The sequence below is a fragment of the Prionailurus viverrinus genome, chromosome D1, assembly GCF_022837055.1.
Source record: "Prionailurus viverrinus isolate Anna chromosome D1, UM_Priviv_1.0, whole genome shotgun sequence".
Classification (NCBI taxonomy): Eukaryota; Metazoa; Chordata; class Mammalia; order Carnivora; family Felidae; genus Prionailurus; species Prionailurus viverrinus.
Window position 1 is genome coordinate 112,407,693 of NC_062570.1, and position 15,449 is coordinate 112,423,141.

Genomic DNA, 15,449 nt, shown 5'->3' on the forward strand with positions numbered 1-15,449 from the left:
GTCGGGGCCCATCCTGCTGCTTCCGGACCGAGCACCGCACCCTCTTCTGCGAGGTCAGGGCGAGCAGGACGATGCCGATCCGAACGCCCCGTTACAGGGCCGCGGTGCGCCCACGTGAGAACCCGGGCGAGGTGCCCACCGCGGTGTCCGACGTGCGTCCGACGGCCGGGAGCCGTGGCCTCGTGATTGGTACCAAGAGGAAAGCCAACACGGCAGAGACCTCCAGACGTTCTCGGTCACCCCTCCGGGGGCACCTCGGGGCCGGCCCGGTGATCTTTTATTTTGAGTGGCGGCAAAAGGCGTGTAACACGGAATGGACCGCTTTAGCCACGTTCGGATGCGTCGCTCTGTGGCGTTACGTATGTCCACGTGGCGGTGAGACAGAAATCCAGGGTGGTCCACCTTCCCAGACTGAAGCCCCGTGAACGTCAGCGCACACGCCCTCCCCCCGCCGCGGCGCCCACTGTCCTGCTCTCTGTCCACGCGCGCGTGACTCCCGTCGGACCCTCGCGGAAGTGGGAGGGTGCGGCCCGCGTCCCTGCGTGTCTGGCCCGTGTCCCTCAGCGTCCCGCCTTCGGGTCCGTCCTGCTGCAGCAGGTGCGAGCATCCCCTTCCTTTTAAGGGCCGAGTACTATTCCACTGCGTGGACGGACCGCATTTTGTTCGGTGCCCGCCCGCCCGCCATCGGGGTTCCTCTTCATCCGAGAGCATCTCTCTCTCCACTCAGCCGGACCGCAGCCTCTGCGTCTCCTGCTCCATCGGCCAAGGGGGAAGGGCATGATCGACACCCTCTCATCCCAGACTGACCGTCCTCGGCTTCGTAAGAGACAAAACCCAAAAGCAGGTGGGTGGGAGGCTGAGGAGGTCGGCCTGGCGGCTCCACAGGGCGCCCTCCCGACCCGGCCAGCTCTGTGCTCCAGGGGGTGGGCGGTGGGCCCGGGTCAGCTGACGCCCGGTTCTGCAGGGCGCGGCGGGCTAGGCCCGAGAGGCACCCCGGGCTGGCGGGTGCTGACGGCCGGAGCGAGGCTCTGGGACCGGTTTGTAGTCCCAGGTGGTGGTTTTCGGCGGGTGATCGTGCCTTCACCCCCAGAGCCATTGAGCAAGGCCTGGAGGCATTTTGGTTGTCACAGCTGGACTGACCTCCCACGGTGCGCCCGGAGCCCCACAAGGGGGGACGGTCTGGCCCCAGCCGTCACTGTGCTGAGGGCGGCCTCGGCGGGAGGGACCGGCAGTGAGGACAGGCTGTCGCGCACCCTGCCGACGGTGCCCAGAAGGGATTTACCGCCCAGGATCCGTCCAGCTCCTCTGCGCGAGGGCCACTGAGTCCCTGGGTGCGTCACAGCGGCCTGCCTCGTCCGAGGGGAGAGGCGGGGGCGGGGAGATGACGAACCCGCTAGGCAGGGAGTTGAACGGTGGTCTGCTAAAGGGTATGTCCGTGTCCTAAGCCCTGTGACCTGCGGCTGTGACCTTATCTGGAAATGGGGTCTTCGTGGATGCGGTAATGTTCAGGATCTCACGATGAGCTCGTCCTGGATGACCTGGGGGGGCCCTATTCACCTGACAGGTAGGAGAAGACACACAGGGAGGAGCCGTGTGAGGACACACGAGCCTTCGGGGGTCAGAGGGAGCGAGGCCGGGTCCTCCTGCAGAGCCTCTGGAGGGGGCTGGGCCCCGCGGACGCCTTGATCTCACAGTCGGCCTGGCTCCAGAGCTGGGAGAGAAGAGGCTCCTGCTGTCTGAAGCCCCCGGCTGGGGGCCCCGCGTGGCAGCAAGCAGCTCCGGGAGGCTGGTGCAGTCGGCACTCAGCCCTGCCTCCGGGGCCTCGGTCCCGCAGGGCTCCTGACCCTCTCACGGCTCCGTCAGCGTGCGGACAGCGCTCTGGGTGCCAGGGGAGCCGAGACGCTGACGGGGCTTCCCCGGGAGCGCCCGAGGATGGCCGGCCAATCCACTCCGGTAACGGGTGCCAGGCTGGCGGACGGGACTGGGGGGCGGTGGGGGGCTGGCGGGCGACCAGAACCCACGACCGTCCCAGCGGGGTGCCGGCTGGCCGACTGTTAGTTCAGAGGGCACCCTGTTTGGGAAAGGCACCAGAGAGCCACGTGCCCGATCTGGTGTCGATGGAAGGCGACTGGCCAACGAGTGTCTGTTTGGCCAGACAGCTCCCTGAAAGGGCAAGAAACAAGCCCGTCGGGAGATCCGGTCTCGCCACCCACCCCTCTGCACCTCTTCCAGGCGTGGGGTGCCCAGGTTCAAAGCCCTGCTCCCCACGGCCAGCAGAGAGGCCGTGATACAGTCCCACGCCTCGGTGTCCTCGTCTGTAACACGGGGCCCCCCGCTCAGAGCTGCGTGACGGTAAAAGGGGCCCCAAAGGTGGGCTTCTCACTTGCGGGACTTCCTGGGCCAACCGGTAACGACTGCCGTTTGCTATGGTCTGAACGTTCGTGACCCCCTCCTCCAAATTCTGATGTTCCAGCCTGACCCCCAGTGGGATGGTATTCGGGGGTGGGGCCTTTGGGAGGTAGGGAGGGTCAGGTGAGGTCATGGGGGAGCGGTCCCCGCCTGACGGGACTGGCGCCCTTGCACAAAGAGACACCGGAGAGCTGGCTCTCTCTGTGCCACACGGGCGCACAGCCAGAGGCGGCCGTCTGTGAGCCAGGAGGGGCCCTCGGCAGAGCAAGGGCAGGGGGGAGCCACTGGGTCAGGGCGGTCCTGGGACCGGGAGCAGGGCCGCCACTCTGCAGTGACTTGGCTGTTGCTTTCAATGGGAGACAAAAGCAGGTAGGAAGCCCAGCCATCCGCCCCCGTGACCTGGAGTCCTGTCTCACCGCCACGGGCAAGGGCAATGTCGACCTGCCCTTAGCTTGTCGGGCAACAAAGGAGTGAATGTGTCAGGGGCCACCCCAAGACCCTGCCCGGATTCTGAGTCAAGAAGGGACCCCGCAAGGTGCAAGGTGAGGGGAGCTTGTGGTGCCCCCACGGGCGAGGCTCCGGCTTGGGCTCCACTGTCCACGTCCCCGTCCAGGAGCCCTTTGGGGACGGCGACCTTCAGAGCCTATGGACACCAAGGAGAGCGAAGTCAGGGGCACCGCAGGGGTGGTGGGGCCAGCCCGAGTGAACGCCCCTGGACCGTTCTCGGTGGGTGACCACCACGGCCCCTGAACGGCGGCCACATCTCTTTCCGCCTGCGACGTGGATGGATGCGGCTTCCGCAGCTGCTGAGTGCACTGTCTGAGCCACTGGTCTGGCTGGTCTAGGTCTGCCCGGCGTGGCCAGTCAGCTTGTGTAGGTGCGCGTCTCCTCCTCATGAGCTGGCGAGCCTGCTGCCCGACCCCCACTTGTGCGTCGGGTGGTCCAGCCTCCGATTGACCGCGGCCTCCGCTCGCTGCCCCTCTCCTCTGAGGGCATCTACCTTAAGCTCACCGCAGGAACCGGAGTCCAACCTCTGTGCCTCAGTTTCCCCACCTGAGCAAAGCCTAGCGACTGGGTTGACTTCTCAGGGCTGTCGGTGTGATTAGATGGGGTCGCGCTTGTACCCCGTTAGCACGGTGCCTGGCACGTGACAGGTGCTCAATAAACAGCGAGCATTTCTTGTTCTGTGTGTGTGTTTGTGTGTGCGTGTGTTTGACTGCAAATATGTCATTCCAACACCGATTCTCCGGTCTCCCACGCCAGCTGGGGGTCCCACAGTCCGTTCTGGTCGGCGCGGACCCATGAGGCGGGGGCTTGGTCCTGCGTGACGGCTCCTCTCCGTTTGTGCCATCTGAGTCCAGGCCACGCGTACTTTGACCCACCCTGCCCGGCTAGGAACCGGGGGTTCCCACGATCTCCTTTTCCAGTTGGCTAACTTGCTAGGACATCTCACAAAACTCAGGAAAGTGCTTTCCTTGTGCTCATCAGTCTATTATCAAGGGCACGGCTCCGGAGCTGCCCGACGGAAGAGACGCGAGGGGCGGAGTAGGGGGGCGCCGGAGCTCCTCGCGCCTCTGCGGGTCCTCCAACCCCAATCTCTCCCGGCCCTGCTGTCCGCATCACTGGACTCCCTTCCCCCTTGCCAGCTCCCGCTGGGGGGTGGGTATGGGGGCGGGGCTGACAGCTCTGACCCTCTCATCGTAAGATCCCTTCTTGCTCCGGCGGCCACCCATCCTGAAGCTGTCTTGGGTCCCCCATGAGCCATCTCACTGGCGAACGAGAGACAGTAAGTTCCAAGGGGTTTAGGGACTCAGGGCCAGGAGCTGATGCTTATTAACAGCCTATTTATTTGTATTTATCATGCCACGGCTCTCGGCTGCCCCGATGCCCTGCTCGCCGCGGCCTTTCCTCTAGCACGAGCTCCTCCCTGCACTCCGTCGGGGGGCCGTGCGGACCCTGCGGGCCCAGGACCTCGGCCGTGGGCTTGCTGCCTTGCTTGCGCGCGGTGTGCACGCTCCCACCCGCCCGGGCTTCTCCCCGTGCCCTCTAGCTGCCGACCTTCTGGGCAGAATCCTGCCCCTGCCCGTTCCATGCCCACCACTGGCACGTGGGCCTGGCTGGAGCGGGTGTCTGAGAACTACCCTTACTTCTCAGGCTTCAGGGAGGGCCGGAGCCACTTGGAAAAGAAAAAGAAACTCCCGGTTTGCAGAACTGACTTGAAAGACTGAGTGCTTGTTCTAGGCAGCTGGTTTCCGAGCGCAAATTCCTCCGCGGCAGGGATCCTGGGTCCCCGTGATGCTGGAAGCCCACGATCACGTGCAAAGAGTTCAGAAGCTGCGGTCAAGTCCCTGGAAACCCAGGTCCGAGCTCCGTGGCGACAGAGCGAAGACAAGTTCATTGTCAGCTCAGGCCAGAGCTGGAAATGCCGATGCCTCCTGCCAGGGTCCCCCCTGCAGCATGGCCAGCGGGAGCCTCCTCGGGGCCCGGTCCCGGGAGCCACGTGTGCGCCATCCCTGGTCAGATGTTCCTGGACCCCCGTCCTCTCGGGCGACCCTCCCTCCAGCGGATGGCGGGGGGGTGCCCTCACCACTCGGGGTTCCCGTCTGAAATCGCTGCTCCGGATTTTCACATAAAACGACAATCTTCCTGAACAAAGCCTTAGACGTAGATAGGGACACACAACCATTTCTAGCAATCGGTTGCCAAACCTCCCTTCCTCCTGGGACCACCCCTCATTCCAGGTCTGTGTGGGGAGGTTTCTGCTTCCAGGACCCCCGGCCTGTGTCCTGCCTCCTTCCTTCCGCCCACTTCCCTGGCCTTGCTCTCCTGGCTGCCGAACCCCCCTCTCGCGACAGCACGTGGTGGGGCCGGGGGGTGGGGTGGCTGGGCACCAGGAGGCTGTCCTTGGGTCCTGCTTTGGAAGCCCACTCTTTGCAATGCCCGTTTGCACATGTGTCCCTGTCCCCGAGGGAGGGCACCGAGTCTCAGGCAGGTCGTCGAGGGCTCGGGGTGTGGTCTGCAGGGGAGGCTTGTGTGTGCTGGGATCAGGGGTCACTGTGGGTTGAACGGTGCTCCCCCAAAAGGATGTGTCCACATTCTAACTCCTGGAACCTGTGAATGTGACCTTATTTGGAAACAGGGTCTCTGCAGACGTGATTCAGTTAAGCTGGGGTCATCAGGAAAAGCCCTAATCCAATGACTTGTCTCTTCTAAAACGGGGGAGATCTGGACCCACCTCCAGGGGAGGGGCCGTGTGAAGACAGAGGCGGAGCCAGGAGGGACACGGCCACCAGCCCAGGGGCGCCTGGAGCTCCAGAAGCTGAAGGCGGCAGGAAGGACCCTCCCCTCGCACCTTCAAGGGAGCACAGCCCTGCCCACGCCTTGATTTTGGACTTCCGGCCTCCAGGCTGTGGGAGAACAAATTTCTGTGTTAGCCACACAGTGGGTGGCGCTCTGAGGCGGCCGCCCCAGGAAGCAAACCCCAGGTGCATCCGTGCACCAAGAGACGGCCCGACGTGCTAACACCCACACCTGCCCGCAGGGGTCGGGGGCCACGGTCTGGCTTACGGAACTTCTCGGCCCAGACTTCACACCAGCGAGCCCTCAAGGGGCCCTGACACGGTTTCGGGCCTCGACGCGCAGGTGGGGCAGGCACGGCGGCTCTGGGGGGAGTGGCCGGGGAACGCCGGAGCCCCGCGCCTTACTGCTACTTTCTTCGGCTTCTCCCACCAAGCCCGCCATCGTGCGCACCCCCTTCATGGGTACAGCCTAACACTGGGGACCTGATGGCCCAGGACGGCACCCCAGCGGGGATGCGTCTGCAGACACAGGAGCCCCGATCCACCCCTCAGCCACCTCCTGATGGCGCCTGCAGATTGTATCCGTGAGACCGTACTGGCCGTCTGCCCACCGAGACCCCGGAACACAGGTCCACAAAATCGCAAATAGGAAGATACAAGAGTATCATCTGTCCCCAGCGGCATTCACACCGTCACTCGCCCGAGTGGAGGCTCACGCGACGGGCAGCCACGGGTGGAAATGCTGGCTGTGTTTAGAGGAAGGACCCAGCAAGGCGTAGAGAAACGGGCACCAGTGACCGGAAAGGCAGCGTTTGCCAAAGGCTAAGGATCCCCCCGTCCCTCCCGCCTGTGGTGGCCACGAGCCGCTGCGCGGAGCCACCTCCTCTGGCCCACCCTCCCTGCGTGAGAGGGTCTCGGGCCTTCCTTAGTCGAAATGGCACGGGGTGGGGGTTCTAGGAGGGGCTAGTGTGTTCCCAGAAGCACCACTAGGAGGGGCCGTGTGGCCTGGCTGCGGAGTCGGGGGGGCGGGGCTGGGCTGGCTGCTCCATTGCCCCCCGCCGAGAGGGACCCCAGCCCAGCAGCGGGGTCCCTGTGCGGCTGTCCAGGGCCCAGCGTGGCTGTGGGACGGCGCTGAGCATTTGAGGAGGCCTTGCTGGTGTCGCAGAGACCCGTGGCCCCAGAGAATCCCGGGGAAAGAGGCCCCACAAGGAAGACTGTGGCTCCGGGGAGCCTCGGGGCAAGCCTAGCAGGTGCAGAAAAGCACACCTCCTTCTGTCCTGGGCACCTGGGTAGACTCGGGCACTCGGACGCTGGCCTGAGCCCTGGAGGGGCTACCAATGGGAGTCCCGGCACCTGTGCCCCCATGACCCACCCCCATCGGTCAGGGACGTCGTAGGCAGGACCTGGAAGGGTGGGGGTGCCCGGGGAACATCTGCGGACAGCGAAGGAGAGAGGGATCAGCCACTCAGTGCCATAAACACATGCGTGTGGACACCAGTCCGTGCGCCACAGGACCCCGGGAAGGGTGATGCGGTCTGGGAGGGTCCCAGAGGGCCTGGGGTGGGTGGAGGAGAGGCCTCGAAAGCCAGCTCCCCTTCCTGCCCCCACCCTCCCAGACCTCGGTCTCCGAGGACATTCACTGTGTCTCCAAATGCCTCGCTTCCCGGGGGGGCTCAGCCCTCCCCTCCCGAGGCCGCCTGCTTCTGCCTTCGTTGATGTTCTCAAGTGCATGGACCCCACATCCCCACTCGGCTCCCTAAGCGGAGTCTGGTTCACACCCACTCATATGGTCATCCTCAGCCTCTCCCACCCCCACCGGCTGGCCAGGCCGACCCTGAAGAACGCAGGTCGGCGGCGGGAGGTTGGCATGGCCTCCTGTTTTAAATTTGTGGATGCCATTCCCGAAGACTCATAATCCACCCGGCTATTGTACCTGACTTTGGTCTGCAACATCTGGGTGATAGGATAGTAATCGTGTCTCCACAGCGTAACTCTCCCCACCTTTATCATTTGGGTACCAAGGACCCTGGTTTTGGCCCCGTTGCTTGGGTTCCATATATGTTATTATTTCTTTACACTGACTCGGGGTCTTCTGTACTCAATACCCTCCCCAAAGCCCAGCAGGAATAGAGCCTCGGTTTTATGACCATGCGATAAAGTGAACCCGTGCCATCAAAGTGGAGACGTGGACCCTTCTGTCCCTGCATCACCTGTGAGCCACAGGGGCACGTGGCCCCTACTGGGGACACGTCACCTTCTCTCTTCCACCCGACCCCTGGCGTGTCGGAACTCTGAATTCTCCCGCTAAAAGCATGAACACATAGGAACACTGGCCTGGGGCCCCCGAGTCGGTGCTGCCTGGAGGCTGGGGGCCGGCGGGGCGACCCTGAGGGACTGCCCCCCTCCACTCACCACACTCATGCTGTGCACCTTCCCAGCCTAAGACACGGAGGGGTACCAAGGGTGCGTGGGCTTCTTCCCTCCCAGGGTCTGCGTGCTTTCCTGGGGACAGCATGCAAACCCGAAGAGCACCGAGATACTCCCACGTGGCTTCTGAGCTCACAGGTAGCCACTGGAAGCCCAAGGAAAGGGAGACTGCAGGGGGTCCTTGAGGAGGCGGGCCTTGACTCTGGTTTTGAAGGATAACATGACCAGGATATGTGAGGGTGGGAGGGCAAAGACGGGGCAGTGACGGGGACACTGAGGGCCTTTCAAGGGCACGGGCTTTCTGGCCGGGAAAGACGCACAGACAAGGGGGCAGTGAGCTGGCCCTTCCAGGGAGGAGGGGATCCAGTAGAACCTGATGGGAGCTTCTCTGGCCCGGGCCAGGCCGCAGGAGGTCTGCCCTGGGTTGTGGCCCAGGGGAGCCCCGAGAAGGCATCACGGATCGGCCGGTCTCCCAGCTGAGAGCACGTGTGGGCCCCTCCTGGAGGGAGCGTGGGTTGAGGCTCAGGCTTTAACACCAAGCTTGGGAGATTTATAGCTCCATTTAGCTCATGCATGTCCCACATCACGACGAGTAATTTACTGAGTGCTTTAACTCAAAGCCAACAACTGAAAAATTAATCCCCAAAGCAAACGATTAACTCTCAAAGGGGATGGGATGCCTCATTTCTGCGGCGCCGGCCCCCAGGCTCTCATCCGGAAGGCTGCTTGCTACTTTCCACCCGGTCCCACGTGGGGAGAGGCTGAGCCTGGGCAGAGAGTGGGTCACCTTGGGCTCATCCTGGGTGTTAATTAAACCTGTGGCCCAAAGGTCCTCTCCCGGAGGAGTGCCCAGAGAACGGACGCCCCGTAATGTAATATGCGCAGGGCCAGCCCAGTCCAGCGGGAAAGCAGCGTTTCTCTAACACATGAGGGTGTTCGTGCAGACGGTGAGCGGGGGTCTATCTGACCTCTCCTTGGACTCAGTTCCAACAATCTCTGTGTGAGTTCGCTCTGGCAGCATAACACCGTCCCATAGTCGGGGCTCGCACCACAGGACGCTTTGTCTCCCGGTCCCGGAGGCCGGAGCCCGAGGTCCAGGCGTGGGTGGGGCCGGGTCCTCCCGAGGCCTCTCTCCTTGTGTGTGGCCGGCCGTCCTCTCCCAGTGGCCCCACGGGGCCGTCCCTCCGTGCGTGTCGGGGTCCCGATCCCCTCTTCCTGCAAGGACCCCGTGCATTCTGGATCGGACCCTCCCCTAGTGACCTCACTTTACCTTAATCACCTCCTCCGAGGCCCCATCTCCAGATGGCCTCAGATCACGTTCTGAGCTGGTAGGGGTCAAGACTCCGGCATATGCATTCTGGGGACCCAACTCAGCCCATGACAGTCTCCAACAATACGTTCCCTTCCCAGCTGCTGGCCCAGACTCCTCTCCTGACTCGTTGTTGGCGGAGGTCATGCCCACGGGACGGGTGGTGAGGGGCAGGGAGCCAGGGTCAGAACCCCGGATGCTCTCGTTCTTCTACAAATGACTTTGTGATCTTTGACAAGACCCCTATCTGGGGAAGCGAGAGGGCTGACCCGGGCTCTCAAAGGTCCCCTTTACCCCTACACTCTTGGGTTTCAAGTGATTAGGTGGGCTACGTGGGGTTCAAAGTCAGGATGTGTGATATATCCCTACGTTCCTTCAGCCGGCTTCCAGAACCAATGCCCCTAACGAATGAGAGCTCAGTCCCACGGGAAGTTCCTTCTCTTCCGGGCAAAGTCCCGAGAAATGGCAGCTGGCTTCCAGGGGGCGATTCAGGGTCCTGGGTGCTGCCCTTTTCAACATGGAGCTTACGGGTTTGGGCTCGTCTACATCCAGGCGCAGGGTGGATGGAGGGTGCGGAGGTGGCTCGTGGGGGTTTAGAACAGGCCACCCTCCCATTCCGTGGCCAGAGCTCAGGCACACGCGCGAGCCTGAGTGCAGGGCACGGGCACCGGGGCCACGGTGTCGAGCTGCGTGCCGTACAAGAGGCTGTGAGCCCGTGTGTGGTAGGGAAGTCGTAGCTTGAGTCAAGGGAAGGACAGCCCGAAACAGCGCGGGTGGCCATCGAGAGGTTGCCCACTGGCTGCAGGAAGTGCCCGGTGTGCGTGACAGCCACAAAATGACCGCTCTGGGGTGGAGGCAGATGACAGCGGTGGCCCGTGCTTGTGTGCCAGGAAGTCCCGGGTCCACAGGCACCTCCCCACAGGTGCACGGGGAGGAGAAAACGCCAAGTCTCCATCCCCCCGTGACGTCCTCCTGATTAGACACCCACCTCCCCGACCTGCCAGCCGCTTCTGGGCAGCTCACACTCTTCCCGGGACCTCGTCCCCGGCGGCGTCCGGAGGGAGTCCTCCCCACACAGGCTCCAAGGTCATGGTAACCACCGTGCGGATCCGCAGAAGGTTCTGGAGCCCCTTCCCTTCCGTACTCTCTGGGTGACGGGTTCCCTGAGACTCCCACTCTCGGCTGTAAGACCTTCGGCTGTTAGTGCCCGATCGGACTTTATTCTGAGACTTCCTATGTTGGAACACTTTTAGGTTTACAGACAGAAAAATTGAGCAGATACTACGGCAAATTCCCACACATCCCTTCCCTCCTATTATTCACACCTTGCGCTGACTGGTGTGTTACGTTTGCCACAGGTGATGAGCCAATCCTGATTATGTTCTCATGAACTGAAGCCCACAGGGCTCACGCTTCACGTACTTTCTGTAGGTTTTGCCACGTATCCGACATTACAGTGGCACACGATAGTTTCACTGCCCTAAAACCCCCCGTGCTCCACCTGTCCAGCCCTCTCCCCCCGCCACCCCCGCCCTGACAACCACGGATCTTTTTACCGTCTCCACGGTTTTGCCCTTTCCAGAATGTCATATAGTTGGGATCCTCGCTCGTTCAGATTGGCTTCCTTCACAAAGCAGTATGCATTTGTGGGTTCCTCTTACGTGGGTCTTTCTGTGGCTTGCGGGCTCATTTCCTTTTATAGCCGCATAATATTGAATTGAATGGATGGACCACAGTTTGTTCGAGGGTGCTTCCACGTTTTGGCAATGATGAATAAAGCCGTTATAGACACGCATGTGGAACCTGATCATGTTTTTACAAAGCCACGACCATAAACATCTTGGCACCTGCTGCTATGACTCATAAGGACCTAACAGCTTCCATATCTCAAGGGCTCATTACATTACCAGGCATCACACCAAAAGCTTTACTCATCACTCTCCGTTTGCCGAGTGCCTCCTGCAGGCAGGTCTGTCCCTGGGGCTGGGGACAGAGCCACCGACTGGTCTCAGGCTTGTGTGAATTACAGACAAAAAGCACGCAAACATACTATCCTACAGCAGTAAGTCTCCAGGTAAGGGTTAAACCCAGGCCCGTCCATCCTGAAGTCCCTGCTGCTAAGCCTGAAAGGAGAGGCTGAGAGCCTAGGGGCTCCACGTGGATACTTCTGGAAGGATGTTCCATGGCGGAGCAGAGACGAAGGAGCCCGGGGTCCAGTTAGCAGCCCTGGCTTCGAGGCCGGACGTGGTGCCAGGAGGCCCCTCAAGCTCTACACAGAGAGGCCGGGCCAGTAGTACTGAGGGTGAGGGCAGGCTCACGGTTTTCACGCTCACGCCCCCCGAGACCCCGCGCTTGGCCACCCCGCTCTCATAGCCCCTAAAGACAAGCAGAAGGCCCCACTCGGCCTGGCTCTCCTGGAGCAGAGGCCCCCCCCTGGTGCTGAGATCCCCAGCGACTCCGAGGGGGCCGAGCCAGACGAGGGGGCCGAGTCCCGGTCTGAGTCACTGCTACTATTTGAACGTTTTCCCCTTCAAAATGACAGTCTTGGCGAATATCTTAAATGCCAGTGGAGAATAAATGCCACCAGAAAGTCTGACTATCCTTCGTCTTTTAAGCAAAGAAACCGAAATGCCACCTGGAACAAGGCGAACGCGGGACGGGAACCCTGGGTCCACTCCCTCTGGAAGTCACTGTGGGGGCGCGGCTGTCCGCCAAGTGTAGACTCCTCACCGCACACCTGGGCTGGCGGCTCGGTGCCACGGGCTCCCCCCGTGAGCCGGCATCAGGCTCGCCCTGTACACGTGCCCAGCCCCGCACAGTGGGTGCCTGTCACCGCCACGGAGATGCTGGCTGGGCCGGCGTTCAGGGCTCAGCCTCGAGCTGGACGGCCTGGGTGCAAATCCCAGCCCTCCACCTTCAGCTGCGCAACCTTAACCAAATGACTCACCCTCCCTGTGCCTTGGTCGCCTCATCTGTAACAGGTGGACGTCTCAGTGCCCCCCTCGAGGGATGCGAGGTGGCTCCATGAGAACATTCCAGAAAGAATGTAGCCCACGGCTATGACCCCTGGAAACCTCTGAAGATCTGCTGAGAGAGAGGCTCTGTGCCAGGCACGGGGCAACTGAGCCAAATGGGACACGGCTCGTCTACCACTGTCCCGAGAAAGAGCTGAACAGGGAGACACAAGATCAACCAGGAGGCACCTGGTTTCGCGGACGTGAGAAGAAACAGTGACACAGACACACAACCCCTCCAGCAAACTTGGCCTCCTCGGTGCGTCTGTCCCTCTCGTGTTTTTCCCTTAAATTTAAAGGGCTCTATCTTTTAAATCAGTTTAAGTTTATTCATTTATTTTGAGAGCGAGAGAGACAGAGAGAGCAGGCAGGGGAGGGGCAGAGAGCCAGGGAGAGAGAGAACCCCGAGCAGGCTCTGCACCGCCAGCTCTGAGCCTGACGTGGGGCTCGAACTTACACACCACTGCAAGACCACGACCTGAGCCGAGATCGAGAGTTGGGATGCTTAACCGACCGAGCCACCCAGGCGCTCCTTTAAATCAGTCTTAAGTTCACAGAAAAGGTGAGCACAAAGTAAGAGCTCCCGCACACGGCACCTTTTTCTTACGCCGAGAGTAATGCGTTCGGCCGCTGCTCTGTTTGTGGCTCTTTTCGCTTAAAGCCATTTGCTTGGCAGTCGTCCCCTAGCAGGACACCAGAGCCGCCTCGTCTTTGCAACAGCTCCACTGCACAGCCCTGCGTGGACACTCTGTGTCTTATTGGACTAATGCCCTCCTGGGGCTGCGTGGGTGGTTTCCATGAGCTTCCACCTGGGCCAGCAGAACTGTAGGGGACAGTCCCGGAAGTGCAGAGGCGGGAGCAAAGGGTACTGGCATTTAGTGCCTTAGTAGGAAGTGATGAGTTTCCTCTGGAAAAGACGTGCCAGCTCAACGTCTCCCCAAAATGGAAGAGAGCGCCCCTTGCCCACCCCACTGCTGCCCAAACAACAGACAGGTGTGACAGAGAAAGAGCCTTGAGGCAGAATGGCCGTCCTTGGGCCACTCCCACGCCGGGGTTGCCCACCAAGTGGATGGACTGGAACGGACAGCATCCTCGTGGAGACCACTGCCCCCACTCCCTTGTAATTCTGCGTAACAGCAACAGACCGCCATGAGCAGAAAAATCTAAATACCTTTACAATATCTTGAAAAAGGATGAAAAAGTTAGGGATAAATTTGGCAAAAGACTGGGGACACCTGTACACGGGAAACCTCAAAACACTGTTGAGAGACGCGGACGAGCCAACGCAATGGAGAGATTCCCTGTGGCTTTGCAGCAGATGCTCCGTGATGGCTGGGTCCAGCGGTCCATGCTCCTCAGTGGACGGGCTCAGTGTGATCCCGGCAGGCTCTTTATAGAAAATGACAAGCTGACTGCTAAATTCATATGGAAACGCAAGCTCCCTTGGATAGCCAAAAGGTATTTTGTAAACATTTTATGTATTTATTTATTTTAGAGAGAGAGCATGTGTGAAAGGGGGAGGGGGCAGAGAGAGAGAGAGAGAGAGAGAGAGAGAGAGAGAGAGAATCTTTGATTTTTTTAAAGTTTATTTATTCAGAGAGAACACGAGTGGGGGAGGGGGAGAGGGAGAGAGAATCCCAAGCTGCCAAGCTGTCTCTGGGTTGTCAGTGTAGAGCCTGATGCGGGGCTCGGACTCACAAACCATGAGGTCGTGACCTGAGCTGAACCAAGAGTCAGCCGCTTAACTGGTTGAGCCACCCGAGGGCCCCGAGAGAAAGAATCTTAAGCAGGCTCGATGCTACATGTGGAGCCTGATGGGGGGGGCTCGATCCCACAACCGCGGGATCATGACCTGAGCTGAAATCAAGAGTTGGGTGTTCAACCAACTGAGCCATCCAGGAGCCCCCAAAAAGTTTTTGAAAAAGAAGAACAAAACTGGAGGACTGACCCGATCTATTTCAAGACTTATTATGAAGACACAGTAATCAAGACAGTCGATGATGGAACAGAAGAGAGAGCTCAGAACCAGACCTGCGTGCATATGTGAACTGGTTTCTGACAGAGCACAGAGGGAATCTGCTGGAGAAAGGATTGGTAGCGATGTCCTGGCTCTCGTTTCTGCTATGGGAGGTTGTGCCTGCCACACCCCCCTTTTGTTCCCGGAGAAGCTTGGCTAGAAGTTTATCAATTTTACTGCTGTTTTCAAAGAACCGGCTTTAGGTGTCATTATATCCTCTATTACTGTTCTATTTTCTATTTCATCGATTGCTGTGACCTTCACTATTTCCCTTTTTCTCCTTATGTTGGGTTTAATTTGCTCTTTTTCTTCTAGCTTCTGAGTGGAAGCTGAGGTCATTGATTTGAGCACTTTCTTTTCTAATGGAGGCATTCAGTCCTATAAATTTCCCTTAAGGACTACTTTTGTGGTGCCCTACACACGTTGGTGGGTTGTGTTTTCATTTTCATTCAACTCAAATACTACCTAATTTCCCATTTGATTCTTACTTTGACCCATGAATTAGTTAGAGCAGCATTATTTAGTTTATAAGCATTTGGGGGGTTTTCCTGAGATCTTTCTCTTATCGGTTCCTGATACAATTCTACTAGGGAACAAATTTGTATGACTTGAATACTTTTGAGTTTATTGACACCTGTTTTACGACCCAGAATATGGTTTATCTCGAGGACTGTTCCAAGTGCTTTCGAAAAGAAAGCACAGAGTTCTACAGATGTCAATTAGGCCAAATTGGTTGAGAGCGTTGTTCCAATTTCCTACATCCTTACTGATTTTCTGTGTACTTGCTCTATTGGCTATTGAAATAGCTGATTATAATTGAGGATCTATTTCTCTTTACAGGTCTACCAATTTTTGCTTCATGTATTTTGAAGCTCTGTTATGAGATGCGTACATGTTTATGGTTCTTATGTCCTTCTACAGAATGGACTCTTTTATCATTACGAAATTACATTCTTAAACTCTGCTAACATTTT

The 15,449-nt window shown here is 59.5% G+C and overlaps 1 protein-coding gene across 11 annotated transcripts in view; it reads right to left on the reverse strand.

Annotated features, from left to right (window-relative positions):
- The window catches only part of SHANK2 (SH3 and multiple ankyrin repeat domains 2), a 516,273-nt gene that overhangs the window by 71,790 nt on the left and 429,034 nt on the right, over positions 1-15,449 (reverse strand). The gene's annotated exons all lie outside the window — the stretch shown is intronic.